Here is a 9,502-nt window from a genome sequence, read left to right as displayed (position 1 = left end):
TCCTCACAGACACTGAATCAATTACATGCATTTCTCCATTTTGCTGCTGAGAGGTTACAGATCAGTAGCACTATGCTGTTTACTGATGTCGGAGTATCAAACCCTCATTTCAGAAGACTTCTGACAACACAGCATTAGTATACAGCTCCCAGAAAGCTGAAATAACTCAGTACTCAGTAAAGTATCACACATGCTTGTCTTTCCAAGTCAAAGAAATAATGTGTGTGCATCTTAAAGCCAAGCAGAAGCTTAGTTACATATGTTTTCTTGGGACAAATCAAATTTCAGTTATTTTAACATGCTTAATAGAATGGTTTCATGTAAAATTCATTTATCATAAATACTACATTTCAAAACAGTGTGCAAACAGTACAGTGGATATTATTTTTGTAGTGTTATGATACAGTTACGTAGTCAAAAAAGTTAGTTACAAAAAAAGTAGGCAAAATATCAAGAAGGAGAATTTTTTTATATATATATTTCAGTGTCTGCTGAAGTGAAACAGGGAATTTCTTTCCACTTTTATTGTTTTTGGATTAAGGTTCTGCAAAAAGAAGCTCATTAGCCAAGCGGAATGTGTGATACTGATATACTGATTCAGGTAGGTGCTATAAAACTATTACAGAATTGCTGTTAATAGAACAGAGAGAAAGTCGTGATCCTGTTTTAACTTTGGTTAAGGACATGTGTACCTTGGAATCAGCTACCTATTAGTGTCTGCAAAGATGAAAACATCTCTGTATGTTTATAAATAATATATAAATTAAACACTTTTTTTTTTTTTTTTAGAGAGAGAAAGTGTATGGCAACTGGAGAGAGGAAGATATTATCAGAAAAAAAACACCCAAACATTTATCTCTGATTCTAAGTATAGATATAGATCCTTAAATTTATACTTTAAGAACTGTGACCAATGTTTAAAAGTGCCTGAACTCTAGAAATATTTCGGTGATCTTCGCTTAGCTCGGTGTTAACTGGTTCATACCAAAATTAAATGCAAGAAATAAATATCTTTGCTGGGTAACTTATACTACTTGAGTTTAGTATTATCATAAAATTACAGAATCTTCTGAGTTAGAAAGTCATCTAATCCAACTCCCTTGAAATGAATATGAACAAGTTGCTCAGAGCCTGGGCCAGCCTGATCTTGAATGTCTCCAAGGACAAGGGATCCATCCACCACCTCTCTGGGTGATTTCTTTCAGTGCCTCACCACCTTCATAGCAAAAAAAAATTCTTTGTATCTAATGTGAATTTATCCTTTTATATTTTAAAACCATTTTCATTTGTCCTATCGCAACAGACCTTGCTGAAGAGTCTGTCCTCTTCTCCTTATAGCCCTCCTTTAGATACTGAAAGGCTACTATCACATCTCCCCAGAGCCTTCTCTTTTCCAGGCTGAACAGTCCCAGCTCTTTCAGCCTGTCCTCACAGGGGAGGTATTCCATTTCTGCTCATGCTCTAACAGATCCATGCCTCTCCTGTACTCGAGAACTCCACGTCAGGATGGAGTACTCCAGATGTGGTCCCACCAATGCAGAGCAGAGGGGCAGGACCATCTACCTTGACCTGCTGACCACCATTCTTTTGGTGCAGTCCAGGACAGGAGTGGCTTTCTGGGCTGTGAGGGTACACACTGCTACTTCATGTCCACTTGCTATTGACTAGTATCCCTATGCCCACTGTGGCAGGGCTGTTCTCCGTCCTTACATCCTTCAACTTGTACTGATACAAGGGGTTGGTTGCCATTACCCATGTGCAGTACCTTGCACTTGGATTTTTTGAACCTCATGAGGTTCTCCTTGTCCCACTGACAAAGGCTAAGTCTCTCTGAGTGGCATCCCATCCCTCAGTCATCTTGACCTTATCACATAGCTTGTTGTCATCCACAAACTTGATGAGAATGTACTTGATCCCACTGTCAATGTCACTGCTGAAGATATTAAAGAGCATTGGTCCCAGTACTGACCCCTGAGGAGCACCACTTGTTACTTTCTCTATCCAGACATTGAGCCAATGACCACCACTCTCAAGGTATGACTAGACTAAACTTTGTTCATCAGTCCACCTTTCAAATCCACACATTTTGAATTTGAAAAGAAAGATATGATGGGGACTACGTCCAAGTCTCTACTGACATTAAGATAGGTGACATCAAGCATTTTCCTCATCCGCTCATGTAGTCATGCCATCATGAAATCCACTAATTAGCTTTTCAAAATTAGTTCTTATTTGTAACACTAAACATTATAAATTGCATTTTCTTTACATAGCAGTATCTAATAGCTTTTCCCTGAAATGAGCTTGTTGCTGAAGAAACAAAAATTGGATTCGCTACTTTTGAACATTTTATATTTTTTCTTTGTCAAATCCTAACCATTTTAAATGCATAGGTTTTCTTCAGTTTTGTTTATTTTGCGGGGTAATTTGATAAATTAATGCATATTTTGTAAAGCAAACAAGTGTCTGGCAGTTAGTACATAGCATGATAACAGAATTGCTCTTTGATTTGCATAGTAGTGTTCCTGTTAAAAATTCGGCTTGCCAGTCTTGGAGATTAAATTCTTTTATATAGAATGAGTGTGTTAAGTCAAATGATGTGAATCTGCCTAAACCACTTTCTTCTTGTATCAGGCAGTCTCAGAATTCTATAATAATCCTTCCTTCCTAAAACTTTGGAATTGTTTTTTAGACACAGTCTTTGTTTCTGTGTTTGTTACAATATCAATATGTCTTATGTACTTTGATACATTCAATAAAGGGCACTAGCACAGCAAAATATCATGGCTCAGTATTAACTGATTCATAGCAAGCAAAGAAATATATTTCCAAGAATAAATAAGAATTGTAATTTTTTTTTTTAAATTGCAATCAGCAATACCTGTAGACAGTATCTTCTAGAACTAACCATGCAAAGGCAGATATACATATGCAATAATAACACCAAAAACAAGATCACTATTGTATTATAATTCATAAGTCATTCCCTTCTAGGAGGCAGTTCTTTTCTTTATTACATAATCTTAGAATGCAATGAAATAGCAAGTATCAACTAGTAACAGTGTTACACTATCTCCAGCTCTAAAATTAGACTCCTTATCTGGTTTGGACTAACGGGCTTACAGCAGGTCAGAAAAAGACTCGTGTAAATACTAAGGACAGAGAACTTTCTAAAAAGTAAGCAGCTGATCAGCAGTATTTAACCTGCAGGAAAAAAAAAAAATCACTGTGCTTTGACTAATTATAGAAATATTTATAAGGCCCCATCCATACAGAATTCAGAGATTTACAGTGCTTTCCTTCACACACACAACAGTCTGGCTGAAGTTTTGGCCCTGAAAGCATTGCCCCAGCAATCTTTACATTAAGATCTGCAGCAGTGAACTATGGCATCAAGTTAATTACAGGTGACAGAATTTATTGTGCTATCGTGTACCAATAAAAAATCTCAGTTGTCATATTCTTCTAGATAAAGATTTTTCGCATGCTTTGAACCATTAGGACAAGGTGATCCAGTGGTCCTGAGGACAATAATAGCATGCATTACTGAGGGATATTTAAAAAGGTGTATGTCATTAAAACTTGCTTACAACGTGCAATTGAACTTCAGTGCTATTTTCTACTCGGAACTTCAGAGTCTGATGAAAAACTAACTATCAAATTTGATTATTATGTTTCTAACATTTCTAATGAATAAACAGCTTTCTTTCAAACAACCAACACAGAAGATTGTTTTTATGTGTTATTACTCTGAGTTACATTACCCAGTTAAAAATACCCCATATGTAAGGGAATCTACTCCTCTGAACACAGAAAATAGGCAGTTATAGAAATTCAAACAACAAAATGTTCCCTCGTGTTACATAAGAAGACTGGAGAAACCAGCAGACCATCTAGCAAAAATAAAAGTGTACTCACTGTACTGAATGTGAACTTGTGCAGGCTTTTTTCTTAGCATAAAACCAGCCAGCATTCCTTCACCCATCAACTATTTTGAACATGCACTGGAAATCAAGGGTTGGCAATGAAGATAAACACTTTTCTACAAGGGAGGCATTACAAAGAAGTTGTTCTTACATGGTAAATAATAGAAACTCACTGAAGAGTGGGATGAAATAATGCAGTTCTTCCAGTACTTTGCTGCGTGGGTGAATACGGACATGAATCTGCCAATCTTATTTCTAACTTCTGAAGAAAACACAATGGCTCAGCTGTGAAAAATTTCCTGGACTGTCAAGTAACTGGAAAGAAAGAAAAAGAAAACAACAATAAAGACTGATAATGCTCTGCTTTACCTAACATAGTAATTATAACCTCATGTGCTATTTTATCCCCTCACAATTACTTGACCCTGTGCAAATGTTTCAATATATTGATATTACAATGAAAAACAAGTAGACAAAAGTGTGGTTTTATGAACACGCCTCTTTCAGAAGCCCTATTTATTAGTATGCCAGTTTCAAATTAAGCGTTAACATATATTAAGCTAGAACGAGAGTCACTATCATGTTAATATCTAGTAGTCATTGTAATTATGAAAAAACAATTGGATATGTGTTGCATCACCTTGATTGAATATCCCTGCAATGCATCTCTAGTTTACATCTACTGACCTCCTGATCCTCCGGGAGATTAGCAAAAATGAACCAAATAAAACAAGACTTCTCACCTGGCGTTTGGTTTCCAAATGGTATTCAACACCCAGCGTGTACATCTTCTGTCATCCTGGTCTATATTTGTGCTGTCTGTTTTCATGTCACATCACCAAAATCTTTTCTCCTTAGGCTTGTTTTGAAGTGTTAAAGATGATGTTTCAGCCAGATGGAGAGCCAGCTCCAGGTACAAGAGGTGTACCAGCAGAACCAGGAGTTACTAGGGTAGGAAAGTACAGGATGGCATCCCTTTTTGGTGCTGTCTGCCACACTGTGGGGTCAGCTTACAGCTCCCCAGGGAGAAATGCACGTCATCTCCTCGCACAGCAATTAAAGACCGCTGTGACATTATTTTAGGATTTGGCGTCCTCAGTGGGTGAACCCAGCACCTGCCTGTATGGCAGCATGAGGCCTTTTGGCTCAAACATCAATCCCAAACCCCACAGAAACAGGGAGGCTGCAACGTGTGTGCTTTGTGCAGCCCCTGTGCTTGAGTCAGAGATCGCTGATGTACGGCAGTGCCCCATTTCTGCTGCGGTACAACGCGGGATTGCTGAAGTCGCTGCAGATTTGGAGAAAAGACAGATCTTCTCCAGAAAGCACTCCCCATACAACTTGCCCACATGCGTGGGGCACAAGCCCCATTTTGGGGGCAATGACTCACACCCCCCTGTCACAGCCGTGCGCCGAGGGCACCATCACCCCCCTGTGCACAGCCATCAACCTGTCCCAGGACTCCACGCACCCCACAGGCATCCCTGCCCTCGTCCTCAATCCCATGGTGACATCAGCATGGACTGAACTGGGGCAGGGGATGTGGGGGGACTTGAGACATGAGGGGATGTGTGGGGACACAGGGACATGTGAGGACATGGGGAGGAGGTGTGGGGTCAGAACTGCAGAGGTGAGATGAGGTGACACGTAGAGGTGACACAGGGAGGTGGCAGGCCATGCCAGGAGGTGCCGGTGCCATTTGAGCAGCACTGCAGGGCAGATGAGCAGCATCAGCCCAACCTGGGGGTGATGGTGACACTCCAGGATGTGGAGATGCTATTGGTTTTCAAGCAAGAGTTTGTTATCTATACATAATACTGCACTTATTTGTTTTTGTTTTAGTTTTTGGTTTTTTTTGTTTTTGTTTTTGTTTTGTTTTTTTTTAAGTCAGTGACAGTATGCAGCCTGATCCCATGTCTTTGAAAAGTGCAGTTTAAGGATTGTCAGCTGAGAACAGCAGCAGAACATGGGGTCGTCACAGGGGGAAGGCACAGGGAAGGAAGTGAGGAAAGAAAGGAGAAAGCCTGAAAAAGGAATGGGGAAGGCATAGGGCGAAGGAAAGGGCAAGACATAGGGGAAGGAGGGGGAAAAGGACAGAATAGCTGTAGAGCAGCCTAAAAAGCAGCAAGAAGCTCTGACTGTCAAGTGCCAGATTCTGTATCAGGTGTGTATCTCTGTGCATATGTTGCCATTACCTGCTTTGGTCAGGGTTCTTGTCAGTTCTGAGCTCCTGCAGTGGGAAGAGCTCGAGCAACTGGTGCAGTCGCTGCAGACCTGTGCGATGGGGGAGTGCTTGATAAGGACAGCCCTGCAGCCCTCAGCTGGACAAACTTGCTCCGTGTGCCCAGACTGGGAGCTGCACAGTGCCCGGCTGCACTTCTCCAGCTCAGAGCCCGCTGCCTGCAGCTGCATCTTTGCTTCCTTCCCTCCTGCCCAGAGCCTTGAGGGTGCTCCCACAGTCCCCTGCCCACCCCCAAAATGTCACAGAAGACAGCTGGCAGCGAGCTGGAGGAATCCCAGCACCCTGTTTTCCTTCTGCCTGCAGCTCTCTCCTCCTCTGCCACACAGGGCTCCAGCCTGCAAAATGCAAATGGTCGGGGGGAAAGGGAGTGCTGGCAGGACCGACTGCTGCAGCTGGCCGGGGAGGGTCTGCGTACCCCGTGCCCTTCTGGGCTATCTGTCCAGCTGCAGGAAGACCAGGGTAGGGCAGCTGAGAAGCTGCCCCCATCAGAGGGGGGAACAAGCTGTCCTTCCACAGAGACATTCCTCTCACAGCCAGATGCACCCACACAACTCTCGGGCCATCTTGCCAATGGCAGCTGTGACACATCAATTCTTTCTAGGCAGGTGAATTAATTTTTTTTCCATCTGTAAACTTACGGGGAGAACTGCAGTTTTTGGTAATCTTTGTAGGAACACTGTTATGGTCCACACAGAACTCAAAACTGCAGCTTTGTGCTAGATCTGGCTGCTTAGACTTGCTAGGACCTAAAACTTCCCATTTTATGGCATGAAAAGAACAAAAAGCCAAAAATGAAACCCACAGGGATAGAAAGGCTTTTGAAGAAAAATACGTGGAAGTATAAACAAGACAGAGGCTGAGTGAACATTCATATGGCCCTGCACTTTCTGCCAATGGGCTCTAATCCCATTATCGTTAAATTTGCTGGGCAGTTGCATTTTGGTATTTGAACATTTAGAAACAATGCAACAGATGCTGGCAAAAAGAAGAAAAAAAGAAAAAAAACTTTTTTTTTTTTTTTTTTTAAAGCTATTTATATGCACTTGGCACAGCTCTCCTGGGTTTGGAGTAGTTTCCCTCTTTCCTCTTCGTCTTTCCCCCCACAACCCCTCCACTTCTAACTTTGTGCTCCTCTCCCGTCCTCACAGCACACACACCGGATCGCCAGGCACTGCGCCGCCGCTCCCCCAGTCCCGTCGGAAAAGTTCTTTCCGCGGTCTCTGCTGCCACCTCCTGGCCAATGCGCGGAACGGCAGCTGCGTCCCGCAAGCACCATAACGCATGCGCGTACAAAATGCGGAAGTGCCGTTTTAACCGCTCTACTCAGCTAATCCGCTGCCTCTCTATGGTCATCAGTCCTCCAGGTAATAGCGAACATAGCGGCGAACAGCCCCGACCCGGCAGGTGATTTCGCATGATCAGTTTCGAGTACTCACCTACGCGTGCGTTGTTTTCGACTCCTCATTACGCGTGCCAGGGGCGCAGGGGCCGCTGGGAGCCACAATAGTCTGTTCCCGAGGCAGGCTCCAGGAATCGACTGCTCGCCTGCACTTTGAGGTTCTGTAGATTTGAATGCTAGTTATGAGTGTCCTGGCGCATGCGCTCTGTTGCCTCGAGGACTAACCATAACAAAGCTCGGCGGATTCGGTGCGCAGAGCGAGGACCACCACCGCTGCGTGCCTGTGCGCATGCGCCCTGGTGCCTGCGGCGCCAAACAAACACGGCTGCAATTCTACCTATTGGCCACGAGGGGGCACCAGAGACCGCGGAAACAACAACGACTGGCTCGACGCGCAGCCGCGCCGCAGCTTCTGGCGCTCTTCTCCCTGCCGTGATGGCAGAGGAAAAACGCAGTTCGATGGGGGTTGAGGGAGGAGAAAATTACGTCAATTGGAAAAAGACGAAGAAAACCAAGGAAAACTTCCCTACACCCAGCAAACCTCTGCTAAGCACATAAGAATTTTATATCTTAATTTTATAAGTCTCACTTTTTATCACTCACATAATATTATTATATCTTAATTTTATAAGTCTCGCTTCTTTTTCTTAAACCAACTGTCACTGGAGCACTGTCAGTGGATGTACCAGAAATATTGACAAGGGTTAAAGAAAATTGTTCTAATGTTGTTTTGGTTTTTTTCTACTTCACATAAATCAGGAGAATTATTTGTTTTTCAATGCCACCAAAGGAGCCATTTCTTCACTGATATTGAAATTCATTATGAATGCCTCTAACAAAAATGATTAGTTGAGCCATTGTATTTAACATGAGCATTTTCACCCACAGCCAAAGCATAGGAATTGATATTAGCAGTTTAACTCTCCAAATTTTGTTCAAAAGACTTTCATATTTCTTCAGTTCAGCTGGCTACAGTCTTGTGAGACAAACTCACAATCAGAAAATGGTTTTGATTTTTTTGCCATCAGATTTGCTGCCACATTATCAAGTTTTATTAAGGATTCCCTTTGAGTTTTAACTTGGTTCAAAGTTATTTGTTAAGGTGACAGGCTATTTCCAGTTGTGCTGTTTTGTTTTTACAAAGCATTTCTTGATGTGCAGCACATTTTGCAATGTGTTTCTGCCTATAATATTGTTTCAGGATATGTTTGCATCGGAGAGACAGGGTGTCTCAGGAGCAGAGGCAAGCAAACTACACAGTCAGAGCAGCACAGAGTTATGAGTTTTATTTGGCATATGCACACACACAGGTATCCATTTTTGATAGCCCCAGAAGATGGCAAGCAGAAACTCCCTAAGCAAGTGCAATAGGAGCACTAGTAAGCTAAACCAGAATCTCTCTAAGCAAGCACAATATTACTTACTGACCTTGGGAGAGGGATGAAATTCTGGGAAGGAGTCTGCCTGCAGTGCTTTCAAAACATATCAGCAGGGCATTCCCTGCTTCAAAGTGCATCTTTCCTCTCTCCTCCACTGCAGCCTCCCTCCTGCTTTTACTCTCTTCAGAGTCTGCAGCATTTTTTTCCACCTGCATGCTGTATCCGTGCTGCCAACACATGATACAGAGCCCAAGTGGAACACCTGCTTGCAAAACAAATCCTTGTAAAACAAGATAAGTGAACAAGGTTTCTCCCTAATTAAAAATAAATAAGATGAAAGGAACATGTATTTGCATCTACAGCCTTTAAAACCGTCAGAATACTTTGTTCCATCCCAGGATCATTCTCCTGTTGGGCCTCTAGACCCTTTCCAAATTCATATATTTTCAAATTGTAATCTTTGAAAGCTGACACCATTTTCTTGCAAAGCATTAAGCATGGGGCCATGCTATTTGTCTGCACTGCACTACGCCCTCCCTGTGCCCCTTGGCTAGGC

The 9,502-nt window shown here is 42.5% G+C and overlaps 1 long non-coding RNA gene across 5 annotated transcripts in view; it reads right to left on the bottom strand.

Moving 5' to 3' along the window:
* Positions 1-8,105, bottom strand: part of LOC125695903 (uncharacterized) — a 40,464-nt gene extending 32,359 nt beyond the window's left edge. For 2 of the 5 annotated variants that reach the window (XR_007378089.1, XR_007378088.1), the window contains exons 1-3: positions 7,605-8,105; positions 4,670-4,872; positions 3,919-4,241 (exon numbers count right to left, since the gene is read on the bottom strand). This is a non-coding gene — a long non-coding RNA (uncharacterized LOC125695903). Of the gene's footprint in view, positions 1-833; positions 4,242-4,669; positions 4,873-6,121; positions 6,201-7,604 lie in introns of those variants that run through there. The other 3 variants (XR_007378086.1, XR_007378087.1, XR_007378085.1) reach the window with 3 other exon arrangements.
* Between the last annotated feature and the right edge of the window lie 1,397 nt (positions 8,106-9,502).

Source organism: Lagopus muta, chromosome 7 (genome assembly GCF_023343835.1).
Source record: "Lagopus muta isolate bLagMut1 chromosome 7, bLagMut1 primary, whole genome shotgun sequence".
In the NCBI taxonomy this organism is placed as follows: Eukaryota; Metazoa; Chordata; class Aves; order Galliformes; family Phasianidae; genus Lagopus; species Lagopus muta.
The sequence above is the reverse complement of the archived record's forward strand: the minus strand, read 5'-3'. Positions and strand labels throughout refer to the sequence as shown.